General features: G+C 34.8%; 2 protein-coding genes across 3 annotated transcripts in view; one reads left to right on the forward strand and one right to left on the reverse strand.

Annotated features, from left to right (window-relative positions):
* Positions 1-16,568, reverse strand: part of nell3 (NELL (neural EGFL like) family member 3) — a 58,552-nt gene that overhangs the window by 11,918 nt on the left and 30,066 nt on the right. The window contains exon 1 of one of the 2 annotated variants that reach the window (XM_056450156.1): positions 104-192. The exons of the other annotated variant lie outside the window; for it this stretch is intronic. The gene's annotated coding sequence lies outside the window, so the exon portion shown is untranslated. Of the gene's footprint in view, positions 1-103; positions 193-16,568 lie in introns of those variants that run through there. 2 annotated transcript variants of the gene reach the window in all.
* apbb1ip (amyloid beta (A4) precursor protein-binding, family B, member 1 interacting protein) overlaps positions 5,542-16,568 on the forward strand; it is a 45,315-nt gene continuing 34,288 nt past the window's right edge. Inside the window, exon 1 of the mRNA XM_056450158.1 lies at positions 5,542-5,726. The gene's annotated coding sequence lies outside the window, so the exon portion shown is untranslated. The remainder of the gene's footprint in view (positions 5,727-16,568) is intronic.

The following is a 16,568-nucleotide window of genomic DNA, read 5'->3' on the forward strand; positions in this document are numbered from 1 at the left end:
AAATTTGGTAAAAGCACAGAAAATAAAGTCCTTCATCATTTAATCCACTCTTATTCGCAAGATAATGTGCATGTGTAAGTGAGCAGAACCCAAATGACTTTACCTGCAGCTGTCTTCTGTTGGAATGTCAGGGAAAATATAAACAGCGGGAGGTGAGCATCTCTACTTCACTGCAATGTGTGTGTGTACGTGTGTGTGCCACTCCAAACACTTCTGAAGGAGAGAATGTTGTGGGCTGTGTTTTAAAAACTAGCGAGTTCCCTATCTAGGGAACATTTTGACAGTATAAGCATGTGCATAATATTTCTGTCCTAACTATTTTGGACATCAACGTTGCTTGCTTGCAAAACATATTTGTGTGCATTTTAATCATCCACCGGCAGCTATTTTGGTCTCACATGATGCCTTTTGGATGTATTAAAATAACTAATTAACTTTTGGTCATTATTTATTATTAATTATTTATCATTTAAGTTAGTTTTTAGTTATGAATTGAATTTATCATACATCACTCCTCTTCAGTGCTTAAACAAATCCTGCAGGGCACACATATATTGCTAAAACAAATGGATGTGCCGATTTTGGTCCACTTCATGTTCTATATTGCACAATATATGCATTATATTAAATGTATGTGTATGCATTATGATATGTATCCATATAATGTCCAGAAATAATTCCCATGAGACCTGTAATGCCTAATAATTCTTCACCAGTAATGTTCTAAACACTTCTGTGTCTGTTGTCTAGATAGACGCATGCTGAGTTTGAACACACAGCCTGTGTTTGACATTCCAAAGACATAATTAGCATCAGGTTTCCCCAGCCTGAGTTTAACCCCTCACTCTCCCATTCTTTCATCCGTTTCTCATCCTTTGATGTTTATTTTCCCCTTTTCTTTTAGTGCACTATGTTACACAGTGTTCGACTTGACACTTTTAACACCAAATTACAGGGACGCACATGAGTTATCATTTTTAAAAGGCCAGTCTAGACTTCTCCTTGTGAAAAAGGTGCACTTTAGCATACTATTTAAAATTGAGCACTTGAATAATAGGAGTATAATGAAGTGCAAAATATATGTACAGTTAAATGCATGCCATTTACAGTAAAATAAAAATATATTGTACTTGAAATAATGTATACACACAGACACACACACACACACACACAAACAGAGAGAGAGAGAGAGAGAGAGAGACCAATTAGTCAAAGTAACTTGATTCACTTGGCATGTAAGTAAATCTATATTGACCCCAGATTAATAAGGGGACTTAGCTGAAAAGAAAACAAATGAATGAATGTTGAAATCTGGATAAGTGTACTGCTAAATGTACTGACAACCACTAAAATATACCTTTTGTTGAAATATGAATGTCATGTGTATAAAAATAACCCTTAAAGGAGACATATTATGCAGAAATCACTTTAATAAACACAGCTGTTTGATGACAGTCTGTGAATATAACCAGCATCTAATGGTAAAATGTATTAATTAAATATTTAATAATCCTGCTTCATAAAAAACAGTCTGCAGAAACACTTTGATTGACATTCTCCCTTTATAAGGGTTATCAGAGGGGAAAGCCCCGCCCACTAGTGACAATCTCTCCCTCATTAGCATAGAAGGTTAATCTTGTTTTTGAATTTGTCACGATGCTGACACACATGCATGTGTAGCTCCATCTCTTATGAAAAGAGCCCAGTCTCATTTGAATTTAAAGCGACGGTCACCAAAACGGCACAATTAGGGTCAAAGCCTAAAAGGGTCAGTTTTAAAAACAGTATTTGTGGGGTATTTTGAGCTAAAACTTCACATACACACTCTAGAGACATTAGAGACTTATTTTAGATCTTGAGAAAAAAGGGGCACAATAGGTCTTTAAGTCCGTTAAGAAACAATGTGATGCAAGTGGGGGGGGGGGGGGGGGGGTTTCTTCCAATATAGGAATTTCGGTGCAGACATAAATTCAGTGGCTGCAGTGCAAGTTCTTCATGGAGGCGTCATTATGAGTATTGAAAAGTTGTTTTAGGACCATTGTCACCTTTGTTTGTGGCCATGTCAGGTTTTCTTTTTAAGATAGACAGGCTTTTGATTGTTTAAACAGCTGTTGTCTGTCATTCAGAATCTGTCACGCAGAAGGAAAAGTCTTAAAGGGTCAAAGTTTATTTGCTAGAGTTCAGCCAGCCATGCTAGACACATATTTGGAGAGGAGAGACGGGAATCCAGAGCTGTTGGTGACTGATGATTAAGGAGATTTTAATTGTATATGTTTACCATTTTAAGATCTTTAACAGTATGTGGTATTGGTTTATTAGTAGTATTTGACTTTATTGAATAGGACATAGGCGACGAGGTGGCGCAGTAGGTAATGCTGTCGCCTCACCGCAAGAAGGTTGCTGGTTCGAGCCTCGGCTAGGTCAGTTGGCATTTCTGTGTGGAGTTTGCATATTCTCCCTGCATTCGCGTGGGTTTCCCCCTGGTGCTCCAGTTTCCCCTACAAGTCCAAAGATAATAAACCACATTAAATTGATTGGGCGAATAATTTTCTTTTTCATCACTGTATAATAAGATTCAGGTAAAACATCTTGTAGTGATGGTGAAATGAAGCTTTTTGAAGCAGTGAAGCGCTCGACTCACTTGTATCGGAAAACGATTCGTTACTCGAAGCTTTCTAAATCAGTGCTCGATGAGGACCTCTTCTGGTTAGAGTGTGGGAATGTGTTGCAATAATGACAAATGTTCACAACTGACCAACTCATTCATGTAGTAATACAACAACAGTAATATAAACAAATTACTCTATTTTTTACACATAAGGTTTGTTACATTACACGACCGATGACTGTAGTTAAATCCAAGGTATTCAAAGGTACTTACATTTATCATATTACAACTAGTCCTGTTCCAAGTGGGGATCGAACCAGCAATTCCTGCAGGGGAGGCGAATGCTCTAAGGAGGAGGCTATGTGAGTAATGCTTTCGGGTTGCAGTCGCCAGCTGGCCTCCGTTAAACACTATACTACGATATGCAGTGGTTTTCTTTAAAGATAGTTGTAAAACAATACGCTAATGCACTTTAGTGTTGTTCAAAACCTTTTTTCTATAAATTACTATTGTATTTTAGTTTAATTACTGGAGTATGGGACCGGTGCAGTGCTTTGAAACATTAGAAATGTATGTAATCGACGTCTAATTTCTCTCTATACACTTTACTAACCCATTGGGATGTTTAAACCTTTGAATCAAAATTCGAAGCAGTCACGTGGGTAGATAGAGCAGGGGTGTCCAAACTCGGTCCTGGAGGGCCAGTGTCCTGCACATTTTAGTTCCAACCCCAATTAAACACCTGAACCAGCTATGCTCTTTCTAGGTATACTAAAAACTTCCAGGCAGGTGTGCTGAAGGAAGTTGGAGCTAAACTGTGCAGGACACCGGCCCTCCAGGACGCGTTTGGACACCCCTGGGATAAAGCAAAATAATCATCTTTATCGTAACATTACCATGCCACTGAGTGTAGTGACACTTCCGGTGGCACGTCCGGTTTTCACTGTCATGTGTCACTCAGTAGTGTCACATGTCACTGCAGTGACATCGACACCTGGCGAAGCTTAATGACATTAATCAACACGCGTAAAACCATATTTAATCAACTTTTAATCTTATTTATTGTGTCGCAAGTTAGTTTATATGCTGGACTACTCCACGACGTTTTCATTTAAAAGCATTTATTTAACGTATTCGTAGTCATACTTCTGTAATATTTAGTCATTTGACAGTACATGTCAGTCAAATTTATTGTGGCATGCTTATGTAACGGAGAGGTTACACTTATCTGTTGTGCCGTATATTCTTGCATCGTGGCGGTTCCTTTGTTGGCTACAATATGGACTTCTCTATGTTTGTTAATTCATTAATTTATTTGATTATTTTAACTTATTTATTTTCATTTTAAGGTATTTTAAATAATATGCTTTATTAAGTCATAATAAAATGCATGTTGTAAATTGCATGTATGCATGTAAGATAATAGGTGTGATTTGCTTAATCATTTTTAAATGTTAAAGCAAAGAGAAACTTATAAGATTAATGTGCTTATAACGTGCTTATACTGACACCTACTGGCACATGTCACAAGATCACTGACATTACTGGCATGTGCCAGTGGCATCTGTACGTCAGATGTCGTGTCACTGCACAACAGTGTTTGTGCACCAAGCTTTGTTAATATAAATGCATAATCCTCCGCCTCTGGTCTTACCGGAGTCATCCGCCGTTCTGTCTGCTTCCAAATATGTCCCAGGAGGGGACAAGGACAGCTTTTGTTTTCGCGAATCCCCCAGAGGCTGCTGTGTATGCTTTTTGAGATCTCAAATGTCTTTCGCGAGTCCTAATCACACCTGCTGTTCTCTCGTAAATCCACCAGAGGCCGCTGTCGACTGACTGACTGATTGACTGACCGATCGACTGGCTTACCCTCCTCCTTCCCTAAACCCAACCGATTGTGTTTTCAAAAACAATCCAGAAAAAGAAAAGCCCTCTCGGCTGCTGGATTTTTTCCATGTTTTCAGATTTGACCACATTCTTACCCTGTTATTTACTTGTTAGTTTTATTTTTTGTCTTGTGTTTTTGTCTTAACTGCTCTCTGGAACCATTCTTTACCAGGCTCGAACCCCGTCATCAAAGTCAACTCCGCTCCACATCACAAGTCCGCCGACGTATGCGGCGAGCCACTGGACAAACTAGTAACAACGCAAAAGCCGTTCATACGGTGGTAAGAGGTCAGTTGGTAAGCGAGAAAACGAATGGCATCATACCGCCCCCTAGCGTTCGTTTTAAAGATGAAATGTGGCCATACGTACTTCTGGCTACATAATTCACGATCTCCAAAAATGTATACGGGGCTACGTTTTCAGAATGAGCCTGTTGAAAAGTTTTGTAAATACAATGAATATTTTTCTTAGTGTGGTTTTATAGCTGGTGGGTCAAAATTGACCCCTAAGATGTACCTTAAGTGAGTACAGCCTTGATGGAAAATATGAAAATAGAAAATAGTTATTTTTTTCTAATATTATTGGGCTGATTTTAGAAAAAAAAAAAAGTCATCAAACTTAAAATTAAAAATCTGGTATTTAAATGGTCACGGGTCAAACTATTTTAACCAGTAAGTCAAAAGAATGGGTTAAATGGTCACAAATCAGTGCTAACTACATAAATAAATATTGTACATATTAACTTCACGTGGCTTCTCTACTAAAACCTTAATTAATTGAACGTATTTCATTGAAACATGCAATCGTCTTTGCGACAAACATGAAGCAGCAACTTCATAATGTTGAAAAGTGTTTCATCACAATACTGGCAAAGAGGAAACACCCATAACAATGGCATTAATCATTAACTGTGTGAAACCCTCATCAATCATTGACAAACTGTAATCTAAGGAGAAATAGTAGACTAGCTCTGGTTGATCTACTCAATCTCAGCAGTGCACTTGTGTGTCTTCTGCGCCGCATCTGATGGAATGCAGAGACAGGTTTAGACCTGAACTTCCGTGTGAGGCAGGAAGTACAGACGAGTGTCAGTGACTAACATTCAGCGCTACAGCTCAGCACTGCATATCAGTTGGGTGGTGTCCACCGTTAAACAGGAAAGAGAGGCATTTTACTCAAAACGTATTTATGACCCCATCACCTACTTATTGAAGCTGCCAGATTAGCCAAGGTAAGTGCTGATATTTTATTTATTTGTTGTAGTAGTGTTGGCTATGACTGGGTTCATGCTGTTGATTTTGTTCAAATATATCCGCTACATACAACAATAATCAAGTAACAGGATGAAATTCTGGTGATATTATCAAATCCTTAAAGCATAAGACCTGCTTAATTAATGAATAATTTTCTGACTTTACTGATAGAAGTTAGTTCAGTTAATGCAAAGTTGGTTGTTTATGTATTTACTGATGTAGTAAATGAGTATTTTTGATTGTTGATTATGGACATCAAGGTGACCAAACAATGTTTTGTCTAAATGGGATGTGATGACTGATTTTTTTTTATTATTCTAGCTGGATTATTTGCTAATTAAAGTCATGGTTCACATAATAATATTATTTAAAATTAATATTAATAACTCACTATTTACTCTCCCTCAAGTGGTTTTTATGAGTTTCTTTTATTATCCTGTTCAACTCAAATAAAAAATGATATTTAGAAAAATGTTGGAAGCTATTGACATCCATAGTAGGAAAAGCAAGTACTGGCTACAGGTTTCCAGCATTCTTCCAAATATAATCATCTGTGTTCAACATAACAATAAAATTCAAAGATGTTTGGAACAAGGGTGAGTAAATGGTGACAGATTTGTCAATTTTTGAGTGAACTATCCCTTAAACTCATAGTATTGTTGTGTATATTTTCATTAGTACAGTACATAAAACAAATAACACTGCACTAATGCAAGTCATGTATTATCATTTGTGATTAAGAATGAAAAATAAATACTAATTTAGTTCAATAATCAGCTGATTTAAACTCTGACAGTTGATGTATTAATTTTTAATGTCAAAAAAGGTCACACTTTACAATAAGCTTTCATAAGTTAATGTTAGTTAATGCATTTACAAAACACAAAATAATAATGATCAATACCTGTACTGTAAAACATTTATTAATCATAGTTAAGCATTTACTAATGCATTATTAAAACCCAAATGCTTGCTAACACTATTAATAATAACAATACTAATACTAATAAGCTAACACTTTAGTTTGTCACAAATCATGCAATTAACTACTGGCTTATTACCTGTCTATTATTAAGATCTGAACTGTTCATTAGTAGTTATAAAGTATGATCTTATTCTACATCCCTAATCCCACCCAAAACCTAAACCAAACTAGTACCTTACTAACTATTAATAAACCGCTAATTAGTAGTTTATTAACCTAGCAGTGTTAGTTCATGGTTTGTTAATACCATGAATTGTGACCTAAAGTGTTACCGCTAATAATTATACTAATAGTTAATAATACTGTTATTTAATGCACTGTAAATTAATAAGAGCGAACAACTTTATTTCCATTATAATTAACAGATCTGAATAAATAGTGTAACACATGTACTGTTAATGCTTGTAAACACATTAACTAATATGAACTTATTGTAAAGTGTTAGCAAAAATAAATATATCTATTCTCATTTTGCTTAATTTTTTCCAAAAAATAATGATTTTTAACCAAAATTGTACTGTATTACTTCAACAATTCAATGCAAAGCCCATTTTAAAGAATCTAAACTATTCATGTTGAAATCGATTCATTAAATACTACATTTAAATCTGAATATCGCAGTGTGAAAGCAAATTGAGTGTGTAATGTCATTTCTTGTCGACTTTAGGAATGGATAGCAAACAGTGGAGTGAAGTAACAAATTACAAACACTCAAATTACTGTAATTGAGTAGGTTTTCTCAGGAATTATACTTTATGTAGTTTTAAAAATGTGTATTTTTATGTTCCCTTGAGTACATTATTAGTGCTGTATCAGTTCTTTTACTCCTCTATCTTCCTTCAACCTGCAGTCATTACTTTATTATTGTTTTTTTTGTCTATGGTGATTGGCTAAAGTAATTTAATCAGTCCTGCGATTCCGGTCCAATTAAATCAAATAATACAGAACAAAATCAAGACACACGACAGAAAATCGCTGCAGGCAATGACCGAGACACTGTTTAGATGCGTGTTTACAGCTATGTTTCCATCCAAAACTGCTAATTAAATTTATGCGCAAAGCTAGAATATTGCATAAAAAATTTCTCGAGAACAAATCCGTCACTTCCTGATTAACGGACGCCAAATATCAACAGTAAAAATGCAATCTGCTGTGATAGGAGAAGCTGCGTGAATCTTTTCTTCATTTATTAAATTACTTGCACCTCAGAAGACGATTTGAAGGCGATGTGGAGCACAGACGCTCTTTATTCTGGAGGTCATTAATAATATAATAACACCAAAACTGAAATGGAGGCGTTTTAAAAAGACCAAAACAACATTTCAGATGTTTTACAATGCGATTAGCCTGCTGGTTTGTCCATTCACACACATTTTTATCATCACGTGATCTCTTATAACAAAGTCACATGACTATTTTAATGCGCATACTGGAGTTAGTTCAGTCAAAGGGTTTCCATCATAGTTTATGCGCATCTTTTCTTATCGAATAGAAAGTTTATCCCACCAAGTCATTTTCAAAAATAGGTGGATGGAAACGGCAAGATGCGCATCAATAAAATTGTGTGTGAATTAATAAACCAGCAGGCTGAGCTTGTAAAGCATCTGAAATGTTGTTTTGGTCATTCTAAAACGCCTTAACCATTTTAGTATTGGTGTTATTATATTATTAATGACCTCCAGAAGTGTCTCTGTTCCGCATCTCACACCTTCAAACGCCAACACACGTTCATTGCGTGTCGGTATCGTCTTCTGAGGTGCAAGAGATTTATTAAATAAGGAAAAGATTCACGCAGCTTCTCCTACCTTAATAAATTCCATTTTTTACTTTTGATATTTGGTGTCAGTTAATCAGGAAGACGATTTTGCTCTTATTGACTCGTTGTATGGAAACGCTGCTTTATTCACAAATCTTGTATGCGATATTTCAGTTTTCACATAAATTTAATACACATCTTTAGATGGAAACATAGCTAGTGATGAGATGACGGATGCCTATTGTATAATGACTGAAATAGCCTCAAACAATAACTAAATGCACTACAGAATGTTACGTTTGTACACACTTGCACAAATTGCATGTAAACGGAGTAATACTATTCACTACTCTTGATTACCTTTAAAAGAGCTACATTTTACTTATACTTTGACTAATATTTACCACAGATACTTTAACTCTACTTGCACTACGTTCTTGAGTAGGTAATGATACTTTTAGGTCCTCCAGGTTGGGGGTTGAGCGTTGGGCTAACGATACACCTCGTAAAAATGAGAAGTTACAAAATACCAATAATGTGCAGCTAAACTTTAACTTCGATATACGCCCTGGAAGTAAGTAACTAATGATACTTTTACTTGAGTGTTATTTTTCAATACTCTTTCCACCATTGACAGCATATTTAACATTTACTCACATTTCACTTGCTGTTTGGCTTGTCTAAACGTGTGCTCAGCTGTTTGCTATCAGCCATATTATCATCATCAGTAATTATGCATATCTAATTAAAAATAACGCATGCTGTCAGTATTCTAAATTAGCAAATAACAATCATTTGCCCAATGATTGCTGTAGTAAGTTCATTTTCCATTAAAAAAAAGGAAGTTTTAGCCTCAAAGCTTCGCATTTTTGTCTCCGGATGTACTTTCTTATGATAACGAGGGTTAGTGTTTCAAGTATAACAGCTCGCACGTTAAATTATAGCCAGACCGTGACAGACATCATAGTACGGCACACCGGCTGAGCTAAAACACTGTGCCCGAGTGTTTGATGAAGAAACAAACAGGAGACTGTGCTTCTATCAGGTTACCCCAAAGTCAACAGCCTGTCTGGTTCTTTAATGACTGTTTTCCACAGACTAAAATAACTACTAAGGAATGATAGCATCTGAGTCGTTTTAAAAACATTACCGCAGCAACATTATAGCCATTCAGATGACTGGGAAAGTTAACTTACTTTTGACTTATTGCCTTTTTGAATCATGGACTGCTGCATATACAGTGCTCAGCATAATTGAGTTCACTCCATTATGAAAATGAATATTTTTACTCATTTCTCAGTGAATATAGGCAATGCATTTTGGTGCATTTAAACAAAACAGATTTATTAAACAGATATATTTATTGAAATAATAGTTTAGTCACTAAACATATTTAGAAATTGAAAGATAATACAATTACATTCAAGCTAAATATTTATAACCTACAAAATTTCAACAAAATTTTTCCATTATTTTGCTTCTCTTGATTTTTTTTTTTTTTCTTTTAAATTTGTATTTAATATTTTTCTACAACATATATATTTGGCTGTATTAGTTCTTGAACCGTTATCATAAGTTATTTTGCTAGATAAGCTCAAGATTTGGCTTCAGTACTGACTAACCTAATGTATATGCACAATAAAGCTTCCAATTAAAAATATGAATTTAAAAGAGATTTGTGAAGGGTGTACTTATATATGCTGAGCACTGTAATCAGGGATGCTTGTATAACTTGCTGGACATGCAACAGCAGTGTTTTAAGTTGTTAAAACTTCAGCCTTGTGGTAAATACTAACAACATTGCAGCCTCACAGGTGACATTTACATGTCCTATATATTTAGTCTGGTTGTACTAATATCTGCTCTTATTAGTGTTTGCTAAAGTAAGTATCACTGTTATAGTTGTTTCAGGAATTCGTAGAGGGATTTAAACAAACTATGTACATTTTAGCACACAACTTAAACAAATTTTGACATTACAGATATATAAATAGCACCTCAAATTGCTTGTTTTGGGGCTATTACCTTTATAAAATAATAAAATAATGCTTTATGTCAGATTCGAATATATAGAGTTAAAGCAAATTTTTTAAAAACCATTTTAAGGTCAATATTATTAGCCCCTTTAAGCTATATATTTTTCCGATATTCTACAGAACAAACCATCATTATACAATAACTTTCCTAGCCTAGCCTGCCTAGTTAACCTAATTAACCTAGTTAAGCCCTCAAATGTCACTTTAAGCTGTATAGAAGTGTCTTGAAAAATATCTAGTCAAATATTATTTACTGTCATCATGACAAAGATAAAAGAAATCAGTTATTAAAGATGAGTTATTAAAACTATTATGTTTAGAAATGTTGAAAAAAATCTTCTCTCCGTTAAACAGAAATTGAAAAAAAAATGGGGCTAATAATTCAGGGGGGCTAATAATTCTGACTTCAGCTATATATATATACATACATACATACACACACACACTGTAAAACCCAACAGTAAACTTTATGAAATGAAATAATTGCAGTTAACCTAAAATTCACTGAAAGTTAATTCTACTTATTTAACTATTTGAAAAGAGTTTTGAACTGTTGAAGGTGATGAGTTAATTAAATACTCATTACATCAACTTGGATGGAGTAAGAAAATGGAGTAAGTTCACAGTACTCAAACAGTTTGAGTTGCCTTAACTTATTGGGTTTTACAGTACTCAGTTCTCTTAATTTATTGGGTTTTACTGTGCTCAAGTTGCTTCATTTACTCAAATGGATTAAGTTCACAGTACTCATTTGGATTAGCTTTTGAACCTAAATGGTTTGTTGCAATCGGTTTCCTCAAATGGTTTAAGTTACCTTAACTTTTTGGGTTTTACAGTGTGTGTGTATATATATGTATAGATATATCTTTTTCAAATATTTGCCAAATGATGCTTAACAGAGTAAGGAATTTTAACAGTATTTGCTATAATATTTTTTTCTTTCTGGAGAAATCTTATTTATGACTTATTTTGGCTAGAATACCCTAACTTGGCTTGTTACCCCATTTAAGCCTTTAATTTGCACTTTAAGCTAAATAATATGAAAAATATATTGTAAAATATATTGCAATTAAAATCAATCATTGCAAACAAAAAATAAATCAGTTTTTAGAAATGAGTTAATTTCATACACATTATTAGCCATTTGCCTGCTTTGGATTTATGTCAAATCAAACGTTTACCTAAAAGTACATTTTAAATCTTCATATTTTCATAATAATTCATATTGTGAAATACACTTAGTAGACACAATTGTGTGTTATCTCTCAAAGTATTACTGCCTTGATTACAGTATGGCTGAATAACTTCCTAGATGTTTAATTTAAAACACATGCAATGGTGAAACTAATGGAAATATTAAGCTGATTTCCTTTCCAGACCTGAAATCCCTCAGAGATACTCTGTTGATATGGAATTTTATAGATTCAAGAAAACAAAAGATCATTATTGTGTAAAAAAAGAGAAGGATACTGAACAGTGTAGTACTGTAAGTCACTAAACAAAGATGTATTTTTGGTGAATGATGTTGGACAAATGGAATGCTTTCATTTCTTTATTGTATGAAATCTATGCTTGTATCTTGTATCTATCTTGCTTGTATTTTTTAATATGAAACTGGATTGAGGATATATTGATTAAAAAGAAACACATATAACAGTGTTGCAGATAGTGTTCATCTGTTTCCTGTTGGAAACTTTGTTGCTTTCAACATCTTGCAAGAGGAAGTTGCTGCAACCACTTCCCCATGTGTAGCAGCACACAAACAGATCTCTGATTGGCTGCGCTCTGAAGGTACATTTGAAACAGGGGGACACCGTATTGCTTTACTAGCAGGTGTTGGTGCTAGACACTGCCAGTTTGGTTTGATGTAGAAGCAGTTGAAGGACTCGTTTGTTTTTGTTGACGTATTGTTTTGTTCTTTTCAACTCATCTTTATCTCTGTATCGTTTTTACAATGTAGATTGTGCCAAAGCAGCTTAACATAGAAGTTCTAGTAAATTCAGTCTGTGTCAGTCCAATCTGTGTCAGAGTTGAAGTTCAGTTCAGTGTGGTTTAATTTTCACTGTTGAAAGTCCAAACACTGAAGAGCAAATCCATCAATGAGCAAGTGCCAAACCAAGCAAGCCAGTGGCAAGGAACAAACTTCACCAATTGACCAAAGTGAAGGGAAAAAACCTTGAGAGAAAGCAAGCTCAGTTGGGAACGACCATTTCTCCTCTGGCTAAAGTTCTTGTGCAGAGCTGCAGTCTAGGTGGCGGAGGTTTCAGTACAAATGCAACTACAAAATACCTTGAAATATATATATTTATATATTATATACTTATACTTGAGAATTTGTAGCTAGCTCACGGCAACTGAGGCTTTCTTTACACGACAACAATGTTGCCCAAGAAACGTAAACGTTTTTCTTTTGCATTTTCTAAATAATTTGCATTTACGCATAATGAAGGCCAGTATTTAGAGCTGTTGCACAATGACAACATGATGAAAGTTGTCTATATTTTCCCATGTGTGTGCGATTCCACTTTTGCTTGTAATTTGAAATAATTCCACGTTTTGTGGATGAACCCTCAGGAAACATTTGAGCAACAACACTACCACGTACGCCACCATATGTATGTTTGTTTGCATTTGCCTTTATTGTACACTCCCCTAAACGCATACTAGTTTGCACACGCATGTCTGTTGTGAAGGGAGATGTGTAGACGGGTTTGATCCAAATGCAGTTTTATTAGAGTAGTCAGGCAGGCAAGGGTCAAAACAGGAGCGTACACAGTAATACAGACAAAAGAGCCAAGTTGCTTAGCAAAGGGTGGATGTGAGAGAGGTCTATATTTACAGTCCATGTAATTGGTGATAATGTCCTACTGCTGTGTCAGTGAAATCAGAGGGTGAACTGAAACCGGTGTGTGGGTGCAAGACATAATGGGATTTGTAGCGCAGGAGAATAATACAAGGATTGCTCTCCAGGGGCTCACATGACCATCATCTAATAATAATAATAATAATAATAATAATAATAATAATAATTCCTTACATTTATATAGCGCTTTTCTGGACACTCAAAGCGCTTTACACATTGGGGGAATCTCCTCATCTACCACCAGTGTGCAGCATCCACCTGGAAAACTCGACTGCAGCCATATTGAGCCAGAACGCAATACCAGCTGATTTGTAGAGAGGAGACAGAGTGATGACACCAATTATGATATGGGGATGTTAGGAGGCCATGATGGACAGAGGCTAGTAGGCAAATTTGACCGGAATACCGGGGATAAACCCCTAATCTTTTTTTAAAGGACATCCTGGAATTTTTAACGACCACAGAGAGTCAAGACCTCGGTTTAACGTCTCATCTGAAAGATGGTGCCCACTGCGCAGTATAGAGTCCCCATCAATAAACTGGGGCGTTAGGACCCACACAGACCGCAGGTAAAACACCCCCTGCTGGTTTCACTAACACCACTTCCGGCAGCAACCTAGCTTTCCCATGCGATCTCCCATCTAGCTACTGACCGGGCACAGCCCAGCTTAACTTCAGTGGGCGACCATGTGAGAGAAATCTAATTGGTGAGTGTTGTGATGTCTGACACAAAATGGCTGCCGTCATGTCATCCAAACACTACACACTGGTAATGGTTAAAGAGATTCCCCTTCAAATCAGAAAAGCGCTTTATTATATATTTATATATATATTATAAAAAATTATAAACAAAGGCAGAGTCTGGAGATGATCATTTTATCATCATATATCATGTTTTCATATAAGAAACATCAACATTTAAAACACATTGCACGTAAATCCCCTGATTGCACGTAGATTCTGATCATGAAATGTTTATTCACTGTATTTATTATGTGCAATGCTAAAGGCTATGCTAACAACTGCCATTATAAATATGTATGCTTTTGACAATACCAGAGACCACTTAAAGAATTTTAAATATATATACATAATTAATAGCCCCCCTTCAAAGTTTTCCCCAATTTCTGTTAGATTTTTTCAACACATTTCTAAACATGATAGTTTTAATAACTAATTTCTAATAACTGATTTCTTTTATCTTTGTCATGATGGCATTACAAAATATTTTACTATTTGAGAAGGTCTACTGTAGTAATTTTGTCTTCAACTGTTCATATATTTGATACAGCAGAACTATTAATGTAACTACTGTATCCACATCATTTCATAAAATTGTGGATGCTTCTGAGGTAATTCCACAATATTTCTCTATCTGTAATTGCATTTGGACTCTGAAACCCAAATGTAATTAGTTTGCTTTGTTCCTTTTGACACTAACTAATACATTATTAAAGTTTGTTGTGCTTTTTTTTTTCTCAATGATGGAGTTATGTTATGTTTTGCTATCTTGTTAGTTTCATGCATTCTCCCCTCATTGGCAGTGTGTCATTTGAGATGTGTTATTGACATCTGACAATGGATATTCTGCTTGATTTTGGCCTTGCTGTTTGAGTGGTCTATTGTAACCCTGCCATACGTTGGTCAGACAGTGGAAAAGGGGCTACTATTATACTATTATATTATATTATATTATATTATATTATAATATATTATATTATATTATATTATATTATATTATATTATATTATATTATATTATATTATATTATATTATATTATATTATATTACAATAGATATATTGAGTCTGTCTCCTGGATGTGTTGCAAGAGCAAATCCCTGACAGTAAATTGATGTTTTCTACTTGTGATATAGCTTATTTCAGTAGAAAAGAAGAACAAATGAATTTGCAATGTTCATTTTGTCACGTCCAGTAGACATAATTAGTTATTGCTTCGTGGTCATTGCATATGGTGTGGTCAAAAGACAAGAAAATATGACAAAGCCTATCTCACCCTCTGATTAATCAGTGGGTTAAGGTGAAGAGAGACCACAGGCTGCTGTGTGATTCATAATATCACCTTCTGATAACATGAAGACCAATGGTTTTAAGTGTCAAGTATTAAACAGCACTGTCTTTATTATAATGTTTAAAATGAACCCCATTGATTTACGTGCATGTATTGTATATTGTGAATATCATAAACTGCAAAAAAATTGTTTTTATTACTTAGATTTTTTGTCTTGTTTCTAGTCTAAATATCTAAAGATTCTTAAATCAAGAAGCATTTTCTAGAAAAGCAAAAATACTGGCTTGTTTTAAGAAATAATAGGCCAAAAGTAAGTAAGTTTTTCCATTGAAGAAGCTAATAATAATAATCTTGTTTTTCCTTTTGACATAAATTATTATTGTGCTTATGCCGTTGGTAAATTATTTTGTTTGTTTAAAGGAAAAACTTGACATTTTTGTCCTAAAACAAGATATTATTTTTGAAAATGTTCTGTCTGTCTAGACAATGCTTCTTGATTTAAGACTTTTTAGATATTTGGACTAGAAACGAGAAAAAAAAAAAATATGAAAAGCAACGTGAATGTTTTTACTGGATTTGAGAGGGGTCTGAAGATCTGCAGACCTGGTGCAGAATCCTAAACCTATTCCTCACAGTGACATCACTAGCTCCATTGAGTGCATTGAGTCTGAGATATGCAGTCTCAGCTTGCATCATCAAGCTGCATCCAGACACTATTGCTGGGATTAGCATAATGTTGTTTGACAATGGCATTTCTGACAGAATTCACCCCCAGAAGCAACAGTATTGACCTTATTCTGCAATGTGGAAGTGAAAGTAAACTTTACTGTAGTCGTTTAAAACATGTGATTCATTTGTCTATGTTTAACTACTAACTTCAACCTACTTGCTCCTCAAACAACAGTTTAGGGCTGTACATAAAAATTAAAATGATATATTAAGAAAATATATGTACTTTATAACACAGATCAGCATAACAAACTGTTTTTTATCTCTGGAAAATATAATGGGGTTTCATAATGGGAGTCAGAAAATTGATTTCATACACATCAACAGGACTATATTTAAGCATGTTTATTACACATTTACAGTCAGAAATAAAGATACAGAACCTGTCACTTGGGTGGTACCTTTTCAAAAGGGACATTTC

The sequence above is a fragment of the Danio aesculapii genome, chromosome 24 (genome assembly GCF_903798145.1).
Source record: "Danio aesculapii chromosome 24, fDanAes4.1, whole genome shotgun sequence".
NCBI classification, from domain to species: domain Eukaryota; kingdom Metazoa; phylum Chordata; class Actinopteri; order Cypriniformes; family Danionidae; genus Danio; species Danio aesculapii.